Below are 11,656 nucleotides of genomic sequence, written 5' to 3' on the forward strand. Positions count from 1 at the left end.
AGTTTATAATGGTCTTATTACCCGTAAATGAGTGAGATCATGTGGTATTTTTCTTTCATTGCCTGGCTTATTTCACTTAGCATAATGCTCTCCAGTTCTATCCATGCTGTTGCAAATGGTAAGAATTCCTTCTTTTTTACAGCAGCATAGTATTCCATTGAAAAACACAACAATTCTTAAGGTTGGCCAGTATAAGCCAACAGACAACTAAATACAGCAAGCCGTCTGACTAAGCGAAGGGCCTTCATTTGGGTGTGATTGACAAGGAGTGAGAGGCAGAGTTGGGTGGGATGAGATTGCGAGTGCAATGGTATTCCATGTTTGTTGCCTGGGAAGGACTCAGGTGGGATGAGCGGGTTAGCGATGGGGTGGAGGGTAAGTGTCCGATTGAGACTCATCTGAGAGCTGCATCCACACTGGCAGTTGTTATGCTGATGTTGTGTTCCTTTGGAGGGGTGGCCAAGGTGGGGGCGAAGATGAGTGGCCCTGAACCATCCTTATGCCATTTTTTAAAAATACATTTTTATTGATTTCAGAGAGGAAGGGAGAGGGAGAGAGAGAAACATCCATGATGCAAGAAAATCATTGATCGGCTGCTTCCTGCACGCCCCCCCACTACGGATTGAGCCTGCAACCCAGGCATGTGCCCTGACGGGCGGGGAATCTTGAACCCTGATCTCCTGGTTCATAGGCCAATGCTCAACCATGGAGCCACACCAGCTGGGCCCCTATGACATTTTTGCTAACCAGCCTGTTCAGTTCTTTCGTGGCTGTTACTGGCAGTCATGTGAATTCCAATAACCAGAAATACCTGATTACTGGAATGGGGTCAGTAGGTAAGTGGCTATTCTGGAAGTCTGTACTGGCCTGGAATTGCTAGGGCAGCAGGCACCCGCCCCCCCCAATCATTCTCCTATCTCAAGTTTGAAAAGCTAGACCCTGGTCTAAACTCCAGATCTGGGGGAAGGAAATACTGTCTTCCAATCCTGCTCATCTCATCTTTCTCAGGCTCCGCTCCCAGCCCTATAGGCAGGTTCTCAGATAATGGGGTTGGGGTGGGGGGGTGGAGGTGATGCACAGCAAGGAGGTCATACGCTTTAGAACTGTGAACATCGGGCTTCTTTCCCTTCAGTCTCATTTCTCACCTCCTGTCTGGCGCCACCTAGAACAGTGGATACAACTCAGCCCCGCAGGCTACATGGAACTCTAAGTAAGCAGGAAGTGGAAACAAGCCAGCTGAGATATAATATTTAACGAAAAGTAATGGTCCATCCTCTCACAGACTTAAGATAATGTCACAAGGTAGAGAAATAAAAACATGTTTATCACCTAGCCAAATGTTTTTGCTGTGTGGCAACCCTTGTTTATTTAAACCCTTTGTCTTACTTAAAACGTCTGCTACAGAGGCAATTAAAATCTGGCAGCAATTTCTCTGACATTTCTTGTGCAGAGGAGATAAATAGCCAAAATCCCCAGCCTTTTGCAAAGAAGGCCCATTCATCAATGGGTGGTGGCAATGGTGATGAGTGAAGTGAGATAGGGGCCGTTATCAGAAATATAATGTCATTGCCCAGCCAGTGTGGCTCAGTGGTTGAGGACGAGCCCATGAACCAGGAGGTCATGGTTCGATTCTGGGTCAGGGCACATGCCCAGGTTTCGAACTTCAGCCCCAGTAGGGGGTTTGCAGGAGGCAGCTGATCGATGATTCTTTCTCATCATTGATGTTTCTAACTTTCCCTTTCCCTTCTTCTCTCTGGAATCAATTAAAATATATTTAAAAGAAATAAAATGTCATTAAGCATATCCTCAGGTGAGGCTTCTAGAAAGCGTGCAACAAATAGTAGTGGCTGTTGTGCGGTGACTGTGATGATGAAGATGTTTTCAGTAAAAAAAAAAAGATCATAAATATGATTTCAGTTATAGTCAAAGATACAGATGTGCACAGAAAGGATGTCTAGATAGTGACAGAAGTCAGCTCTCAGTTATGGGATGTGGGATGACATTTTCTCCTTCTTATTCTTTTCAGTATCTCTAAAGATTCTATGTTAAGTGTGAATTACTTTTACAATTAAAAACAAACCAAAGCCACGTGGACTTCCTCCATGGTTTTCTAATTTTCATTTGAAGGATGAAAACTGGGCCATTGAAGGGGTAGTTCGAGGTGGTCTTCGAGAGCAGTGACTGGGCAGGGGCCGTCGGAGAGCAGATACAGACTGAGGGGCCTTCACTCCCTTGCTGCCCACTACCGGGGCCACTATTGACCACCTTCTCCCTCAGCTGTCTTTCTGATGCCTGAATTCACTGTGATCCCTGCCCCCTCTGTCCACACACAACGCCAGGCTTGTTGGAACGACAAGCAGAGAGAGACCGAACTGGCTCTGGCTTGTTCCCAGCCTCCGCTGGGAGCCAGGGTCTGATCTCTGGTCTGCAGGCTTACTGGAGGCTTTCAGAGATCCTTTATGCTTCCTTTGAGGTTCTCAACAAGAAGGGACATTTTCTAAGCATTCACTCTGCCAGGCCCCGGGTGGGAACCAAGGGTTGTAAAAGGAATGAGATCCCACACCTCTCAGGAAGCTCACAGACATGTAGACAGAGCACACACCGCAGGGTGCTAAGTACAGGGGGCATAGGGTGTTACCTGGACATAGAAGGGACAGCTGAGCAGCCAGGGGTGGGACTTAGGGAAGGCTGCTAAGAGGAGCCAAGTCTCCAGCTTGAAGGATGAGGAAGCACAAGTTAGGCTGGAGCGTGGATGGAGGGGGCAGGGATCTCGGTGAATGAACAGGTAAAGTAGTGTCAGGTGTGAGTCAGGATGTCGTGACTGCAAAGGGAGAGGTCTCCCAGGGCTGAGGCTGTGGGCCTGGGGCATCCCTGTACCACATACGGCTCCTTTCGTAATCAAGTGTTGGTAGAAAAAGCAAAAGGCTGGTTAGGCTGCTTCTAGTCACCCCCTCTCCAGGTCTCCACAGCTGAGAACTGCAGGACTCAGTCCTATGAACATACGGTCACTCAGCTATTGGTCTCTACCATAATTACAGGCCTGGTGTCTGAGCTAAAACAGGTGACAGCTATGGGGTTTGGCTTGGAAAGGACTCCAGTAGGTGTTAGAACCCACCTCCCTGCCACATGAAATAAAACAGCATCAACTACAAAAACAAGTCACTCCGGCCCTAGCCGGTTTGGCTCAGTGGATAGTGTTTGGCTCAGTGGCCTATGGATTGAAGGGTCCCAGGTTCGATTCCGGTCAAGGGCACATGCCCGGGTTTTGGGCTCAATACCCAGTAGGGAGCATGCAGGAGGCAGCTGATCAATGATTCTCATCATGGATGTTTCTATCTCTCCCTCCTTCTCTCTTCCTCTCTGAAATTAATAAAGATATATTTTTCAAAACCTAAAAAAAAAGTCACTCCAGCTGCATGTTCCTCCTCCATATGAGCTCCAGGGGCCTGAAGGAAACCTTTCCCAGGTGGCACCAGCCCCTTAGGAGGCAGAGGCCTGCGTGTGGAGTCCCGAGAGGAGCATAACCCCACCTCCAGCTCCACTCCCTCCCTGTGCTGTTCAGGAGCGGGTCTCACTGAGTACCTGACCCACACTAGGTCGTGCTCCACAAACCCAACTGGGAAGCAACTGCAAGAAGCCTTCTGGGCTCCCTCCGGGGAGGGAGGCAGGGCAGTGTGGGTTAAGACTGTCATGACTCACTTCTGGGGCAGGGAAGAACTCCCAAATCCCACACTGGGCAGCCATAGCAAAGGCGGCTGCTTCTGCATTGAATCTGTGCAGATAGCTAAGCCTGTGTAGACAGCCATCTCAGTGTTTCCAAAGTTCCTTTCCCAGAATCTGGGCCTGGACATCTGCTCAGTTTCCCTGAGGCCTCCGGCCGCTCTAAAGTCAGTTTGGCCCTCCCCTGCCTGGTAGGAACCTAAGGTCCTGGAGACTGGCTTCACCTTAGTTCTAAAGCCAGGTGGCCCCACCCTTGGTCTGTCCCTCCCTCTCTTCTGTCCCTGATTCAACCAACCACGAAAGCAAGTCATTAAGACAGGTGAAGAACACCTGGGGGAATAAAAGCAACTCAGACATCCCTTGATCCCTTGCCCTGCTGGTGTGAGTTACAGGAAGCCAAGTAGCTGGTGCCCAGTTAATAATGGAACTCCTGTCATCGCCTGCCTGGCTCCATTAACCTTCTGCAGCCTGGGCTGTCTGCCCCGGCTGTTATCAGGGCAGGACTGTTCATTTGCCAGGCCAAAGGGGATAAAAATATCCCCTGAACTGATAGTGGCTGTCAGGATAAGCAGTGTGCACTCCTAACGCCAGAAGGATGGCTGCTTAAGAGGCCAAACTGATGGGCACTGGCATGAAGAAAAGTTCGAGACTAACTGGTGGGTGGATGAAAGTGATGTGTTACGATGGTACCAGAGACAGGGTGACATTGCCTCAGGAGGGTGACCAGCAAGTGAGCAGGAGCCAGAGAGGAGCTCGCCTCAGGTCACTGTGGTAGACACCTCTGGAGGTGACTGTTCAGCTCACTGATCCCTGCAAACGGCTAATTGGACCAAGCTGGGCTTTCCCACAGTCCCTTTCCCAGAAAGTTGGAACAGAGATGTTTTAGTTTAGGCAGAAAATGAGGAAACATGAATTGGAGCCCAGGCTGCCTTTGTAGTGTGAGCATGTGAGATGTCTGCGTATGTATATCAGAGTGGTGAAATCCTGATGAACGAATGAACAGATGGACGAGGAGAATGAAGAAGAAACACAGAGTGAGGCAGAGACAAGCAACCGGGCAGCAGGAGTGAGCCAAGAAGGAAAACCTGGATTCCCTATGTCTTCGCATTTCAGATACCTGGAGAGAACCGGCCAATTTCTGCCCTTGTGTTCCAGGAGACATCCCCTTTATCCTTCAGTCATTATTGTCAGCTCTCCCTTCATGGCATGACTCCAGTGAAGTTGCTTTCTGTTACTTGCTACCAGGAGAATTTTAACTGCAACACACACCAATTATTAAGGGGCAGGAGGTTTCCTTATTTATAAATTGGAGGTAATAACATATCACGGAGATGGTGAGAGGATTAAACCAGAAGCAAAGCGCCTCGCACAGCACGGGGCCCAGAAGAGAATCTCAGCAAACAGAAGCCATTGTCATTTCTACATCACACACAGGGACTAAAGCTACCTCCAGGAGACCTTGTGCCCAGCGCCCGAGTCCTGGTGTTAGAAGAGGCAGCTCAGCCCAGTGGCGAGGGCTGCGCTCCGGAGCCAGGATGCCTGAGATGTGAAAGCAGCTCCCGCTGAGCTGTAGTTATTTTCTCTCTCTCAAAACTCCCATTTGCAAAATGGGGATAATAAGATGACGGACAGGTGTATGAGGATGAAATGACTTAAGCCTAGAGTCTCAAACAGTGCCTGGCATACAGAGAGTGCTCCATAAATGCTAGCAATTATTATTACCACCTTCTTCTTCATCATTTCCACCTCCACTGTCCCTTCAGCTGCCACGGCCACCTGCTCCTGGGACTCTGGGCCCTTGGGAGGGCTGCAGCCCACACAGCAGTGAGCTGCCCACAACCTTGAGGCTGGGATGGTGCCTCGCTCAGGGAGCTCCCTGATGGGCAAGTAAAGAGGAATAAAATGACAGCAGGAACAGCAGCTGCGGCACCCCCGCCAATTCAGTGTGAGACAGGAATCTACAGGGTTCAAAATACCAGGGGGATGCCTAGGCCAGGGGCTGGGGCGAAGGAGCATTTCCTTGTAACACTTGGTCATGACCTTGACCTAGTGAGGAGGACTTTCCTTCTGGGAAGTGAGAGCTAAGCAGAGGGTTACAAAACTAGATTTTATAACGAAAATACATTAACCAAGTTTCAGTTCCAGAAAGTTTTCTAATTTTCTGAGATCAGATTGTAATTCATATTCTCTATTTCAAGAGTTCATACGCATACTCGTTATCATTATTGCAAAGCTTGTGCTGCCCACAAGCACTTCATAGTGAGACTCTTTGTAGTAGCTATTCTCCTCTATAAAGTTGGTTCACTTTTATCAACAGAATGAGAAAGACTTTTCTGTTTACAGAAAGAATCCATAATCCCTACAATCGACAAATATAACTCTCATTTAAAGATGTATTACAGTGAAGATGCAGCTTATCTTTTGGAAATGATTCAAAGACTAGAAACAGCAGTAAAAGTTAATGACTAATTATTGCTTTAAAGCAACGTCAACCTGGGAGCCACATCTACACTCATCTACCCGCGTTCTAAGAATTGTTTTGGAATTCTTTGTAAATGAACTAACCCTGTATCAAAAGCTGTGAAGTGCCATTGACTGCTATGGACAAGAAGGACACCTCAGTAATGGCACTGTGCTGCATTTCTTATAAGTGCCCTTGCATTGTGATTACTCTCCGAGGAAGTCAGCTACAGGGTGAATAGGGAGTTCAAATAAACAGGAAACCGTTACTGACGTCAAAGAGGTCAGGGTGGAAAAGCACCCTTGTGAGGAAATCGCATTGCATCATGCCTGAACCAGAGACAACTGGAATTTAACCACCTTAAGAACGATTACAAAGGCTTCAAGGCAGAAACAATGAGAGAGAATCTAACACCTACCTTTTATTTTTTGACTTATTTTGCACAGCCCAGAAGATAGCAGAAGTTAATTCAATCACCAGCAACCCCTCCATCAGCCCCTGGGCATGATCCATCCTGCCTTAGCTCAGAGAGGGGCAATATGTCTCCAGTAGAAGGAGCCCTTAGGGACTTGCATTGCAAACCTGGAGGAACACATGGCTCTCTTTTCAGAGACTAAGTATTGTCCTCATAAACTGGATGCATTGTGGCCATATCTTTTTTTAAATATATATATATAGCCATTGATTGGCTGCCTCCTGCATATCCCCTAATGGGTGTCAAGCCTACAACTGGGGCATGTGTCCTGACTGGGATTCGAACCATAACTTCCTGGTTCATGGGTTGACACTCAACCACTGAGCCATGATGGCTAGATGGTGGCCATGAAACTCAACAAAGCTTCCTGGCATATACATCAGACTAGGGAAACTATGAGGTGATCTAACTTGCAGTTCAATGCACTGTGAAGCATCTGGGGCAGGATGTTCTTAATGCATAAATAAGCAGCAAACCTATAATCAGGGACACGGTGAAGTCTTCCCTTCCTGGCAGAGCCCCTCTGATGTCCCTGGTCCACACACACCTCGCCCGGTATCTCTGTGCCGGCCACACTGGCTTGTGCACTTGATCTTGTTTTCCATGGAGGACCTGAGACCTTCGCAGGCAGAGCCCAGATGCCACCGAGCATAGTGCCTGGTGAGGGTTCATAAACGCTTTTGGAACTAACATGGAAGGAGGTGATTTTTGTTTCCTGGGACAATTGAAATCAGAATGGTATGAAAGCCTGGAACAAACTGCATGGATTCCTTCCATCCACATGTTTTATGAGACTAAAGTGCAAACAGCTGAAGTGCCTTGCCCATAGTTGAAATAGTTTGTGGAAGAATTCAAGAAGTGGAGCAGGGAGATCCCTCTGGCCTGGCACAACCCAGTCTGGCCCGCCCAGGCTCAGCAGCCATGGGGCGGCGTCTCCTGATGTAAATTATATGACAGAATATTTGGGTAACATCTTCCTGAAAGATCTTCAAGGATTACAGAAGATAAAAACACTAACGCAGTTGAGAAGGTGGTAAGGTTTAGGGGGAGGGGGAAAAATCCTGCTTTTCTGATTTGCAACTTGGCTGGATGCTAAGATGTCTGTGGACATGAATAGCCAGGGGTCTGACAGTAATGAAGAGGACTGTGACCCAAATTGCAAAGAAGAGGAAGAGGGCGAGAACCCTGGGGACATAGAGGGCTATTGTGGGAGTAGCCAGCAATGTGGAGCAGCAGGGGCCGATGCCTTTGATCCTGAGGGAGTACAAGTTCATCTGCTTGACCTACAGGGGGCCTGAGGATGCTCTCAATGAGCATATGACCAGCTTGGCTGTCCTAAAGGTGTCTCATTCAGTTGCTAAATTTCTATTGGTTATTTCTACTTGCAAGTTGAAGAGATAATGGACAGATACAAGTCTAATTTGGCTCAGCTGTTTGTTGAGGCTCAAGTTCAGCTTGATCCATCGAAACATATCCCCACAGCCCATCCCCTCACCACTGTGCAATGTGTATGCAGTTTGTGTGGAGGGAAAACATACTCTTGCTGGCCTGCTAGCATCAGTTTTGCTGCAGCTGCTGGGAGCAGCACTGCTCTGTACTTGTCAAAGATGGGGTGGGTGCGGGAGTCTCTTGCATGGCTCAGGACTGCCCACTTTGGACACCAGAGGACTCTTTGTTTCCATTATTGCCCAATGAAGAGCTAAGAGACAAATACAGGTGCTACCTCTTCAGGGACTATGTGGACAGTCATTGCCAGCTCCAGCTGTGCCCTGGTGCAGACTGCCCCAAGCTCATCCAGGTGTCAGAGCCCAGAGCTCGCCAAGTCCAGTGTGATCGGTGCAACAAGGTCTTCTGTTTCAAGTGTCGCCAGATGTATCCCGCCCCCACAGACTGTGCCACAATCTGGAAATGGCTCCGGAAGTGTGCCGATGGCTCTGAAACAGCCAACTACATTAGTGCTCACACTAAGGACGGTCCCAAGTGCAACATCTGCATTGAGAAGAACAGAGGCTGCAATCACGAGCAATGCTCCAAGTGTCCATACAGCTTCTGCTGGATGTGTCTAGGAGACCGGAAGGCCCACGGCAGTGAGGACTCTGAGTGCAGTAGGTATAAGGAGAACCCCAACATCGTCAACCAGAGCCAGCAGGCCCAGCCAGGGAGGCCCTCAAGAAATACTTGTTCTACTTTGAAAGGTGGGCAAACCACACCAAGAGCTTGCAGCTGGAAGCAAAGACATACCAGGGGATTCATGAGAAGACCCAGGAGAGGGTCATGAATGATCTGGGGACATAGATTGGTGGGCAGTACCTTCAGAACCCTGCCAAGCTCTTGGCCAAGTGTCGATACAACCTGCAGTACACATACCCATGTGCATACTACATGGAGTCTGGGCCCAGGAAGAAGCTGTTTGAATAGCAGCAGGCTGAACTGGAGGCTGAGATTGAAAACCTGTCATGGAAAATGGAGTGGGCAGATAGCTATGACAGAGGAGACTTGGAAAACCAGGCGCACACAGCCGAGCAGCGGAGGAGGGCCACGACACCTAGGCTGGACACGGACGTGCTAGAGCAAGCAAGACGTGGCTGTGAGATCCCCCCGCTACTGTACTGCATGCTGGGGGCTCTGCCTTTCATGACCCCAGGTAGCAGCCAGGGCCCCACTCCTGAGAGACACTGGCCACATATCTTCATCAATTTGTTTTGTTTTCATCTTTTTGCTTTTTGTTTCTAATACGTTAAAGGCCCTGTTGAATTGGCCTCTTCAGGATTTTTAATTACCCCCGGATGGGAGGGAGGGAACATCTTTACAACTTAGGTAATTTTCAAGGGTTGGACAATTGTACAAACAAAAGGCAAAGCAATCATAGAATTACACAGAACCCTTTAAAAACATAAATTGGCATTGGAGTGTTTAGAAGAAAAGAAGCGGGTCTGCTTGATGCCACTTTGGGTCCCTTTATTTATAAAATTTTGGGTTTTCTCTTTTACGGTTCAAATGTAATTGTAAAGTAAATACATGAAAAATTGAGGAAAAATACCAAATACAATGGCCTATAACCTTGGCCCTCAGAGACAGAAACCCAAATGCAAGAAGAAACAAAAATATTTATGGCTTTTAGCATCCAGAGAACTGGAGATTTCAGGGCAAAATGGTTTTAACTAAAATTTATTTTCCCCTTACATCCTATTTTTACTTAACACACGATAGCATGTTTAAAGAAAGAGAAAATAGACAAATATATCCTTCCTTTTTTACTTATACTACCTATTTCCTGATGTACTTAGTCATCAAAACCATGATTTTTTAAAAACAGTTACATACTGTTCTCAATGCCATTTCTATGCAGTCCTACAATTAGCTGCACTTCTAATCAAGGAATGGAAATGAGGGGACATGGTATTAATAGTCTAGTTATTAAATATAATTTAAAGATAATTCAGTCTGGAACAATAATCATCTCAGAGTAGATTACTACTAATTGAACACGGTGTTTTATTCTGAATTACGTTCCCAAATCTAAATTCTGAGTTTAGATTCACAGTCAAGGTAGCTTAGGTGATTATTTACTTTTTTAAAAAAAAAAAATGTTTACTTACTTAAAAGTATGCACTATAGGATTCCTTTAAATCATTATTTCACATAGAGCAATTCTTTTTATAAAGATTTTGGTCTAAGCACCAAATGGCAACAGGTCTGTTGACGATATTTATGGATTTAGTTTGTATGAGGCTATAGAATAAAGAGTAGAAATGGCATTTACTTAGGTCATTTTTACATAACAGAGGTTCCTAACTTTGCAACCTCTCAAAGCAGCCAAGATTTCATCTCTTCCTCGGATCTGTGGATGACTGAGATCTTTCTGCCTCAAGGGAAGAGACCCTGCATTTGTCTGATTAAACATCTGCCCAGTTAGACAAGTAGTGAATTGGCCAAGAATATCCCGCATCTGCCTCAAGACGATGCCTGGGAATCCACAGGCCAAGAGCCTGTTCCTTCCTCCGCCCCCGGTGCCCAGTGCTCCCTGAAGTCTGTTAGAAGGTGCGTTCCGCGTGCTATTTTAAACTTGGTTCTTCCAATGAGGCCTCAACATGCTCTCCTTGGATCCTCTCTCTGGCTGGGGAACAAGATGTGTTCAAGCAAATGACTCCCCACAACCTCTTCCCAAAGCCTTTCTGCAATGTGGGTGAAACACTGATCTCCACTGTCCACTGAGGAAGGAAGATGCAGACCCTGCTACAGCGGGAGGGGGACCAGAGTCAAGAGGCAAGTCTAATCGGACGAGGGGCCAAGTGATCAGAAATGGATGGAACGTTTGCCCAGAAGAGAGGGCATTGTGTTAGCTTCATAGAGAAGCTTCAGTTGGCTACATGGAGTTCAGATGTGGGGAAACCTCACCCCACATCCAGTGGGTGCTTTGAGTCTTTTGTGAACTGACCTCATCTGGCCACTTCCTTCCTCCTCCGGTGAAATCACTTCCTTCTGATTCTTCGTGCGGACTCCTTTCCACCTTTCTCCACTCTTACTTAGAATTCCCTTTCCAGCTCTCCTCTCTTCTCCATCTATTAACACCTACTGAACTATTTTAAATTGTAGCTTCTACCAAGAGGACACTGATGACAACAAAATCTAATCTCCCATCTGAACCCCGTTTCTGAGCAAGAAACATCTTATCCTTGGATTTCTTTCGAAGGGAAGTCATCATATTCTCTTCTCCCAACTGGCTGGAACTCTGGCCTTTCCTCTCAATTTCACCTCCTTAGTGTTTCCTTGACTTCACTCCCTCCCATGACCCCTGCCTTGGAGCAAGCAGGTCCAACAGCTGACTGGTTCAAGATCCTTCCTAGTCCTCTTCCCCCAGCTCCTCCTCCTGCAGACAGCCACCAGGGAGCACCCCCAACTCCCCCTCTTTCCGACAGCCACCAGGGAGCACCCCCAACTCCCCCTCCTGCAGACAGCCCCCAGGGAGCACCCTAACCCCCCCTCCTGCAGACAGCCAC

The 11,656-nt window shown here is 47.5% G+C and overlaps 1 protein-coding gene and 1 pseudogene across 2 annotated transcripts in view; one reads left to right on the plus strand and one right to left on the minus strand.

Moving 5' to 3' along the window:
• The window catches only part of PRKCH (protein kinase C eta), a 226,610-nt gene that overhangs the window by 69,875 nt on the left and 145,079 nt on the right, over positions 1–11,656 (minus strand). The gene's annotated exons all lie outside the window — the stretch shown is intronic.
• The window catches only part of LOC107183733, a 13,728-nt pseudogene continuing 9,601 nt past the window's right edge, over positions 7,530–11,656 (plus strand).

The sequence above is a fragment of the Myotis davidii genome, unplaced genomic scaffold (assembly GCF_000327345.1).
Source record: "Myotis davidii unplaced genomic scaffold, ASM32734v1 scaffold281, whole genome shotgun sequence".
Lineage (NCBI taxonomy): Eukaryota > Metazoa > Chordata > Mammalia > Chiroptera > Vespertilionidae > Myotis > Myotis davidii.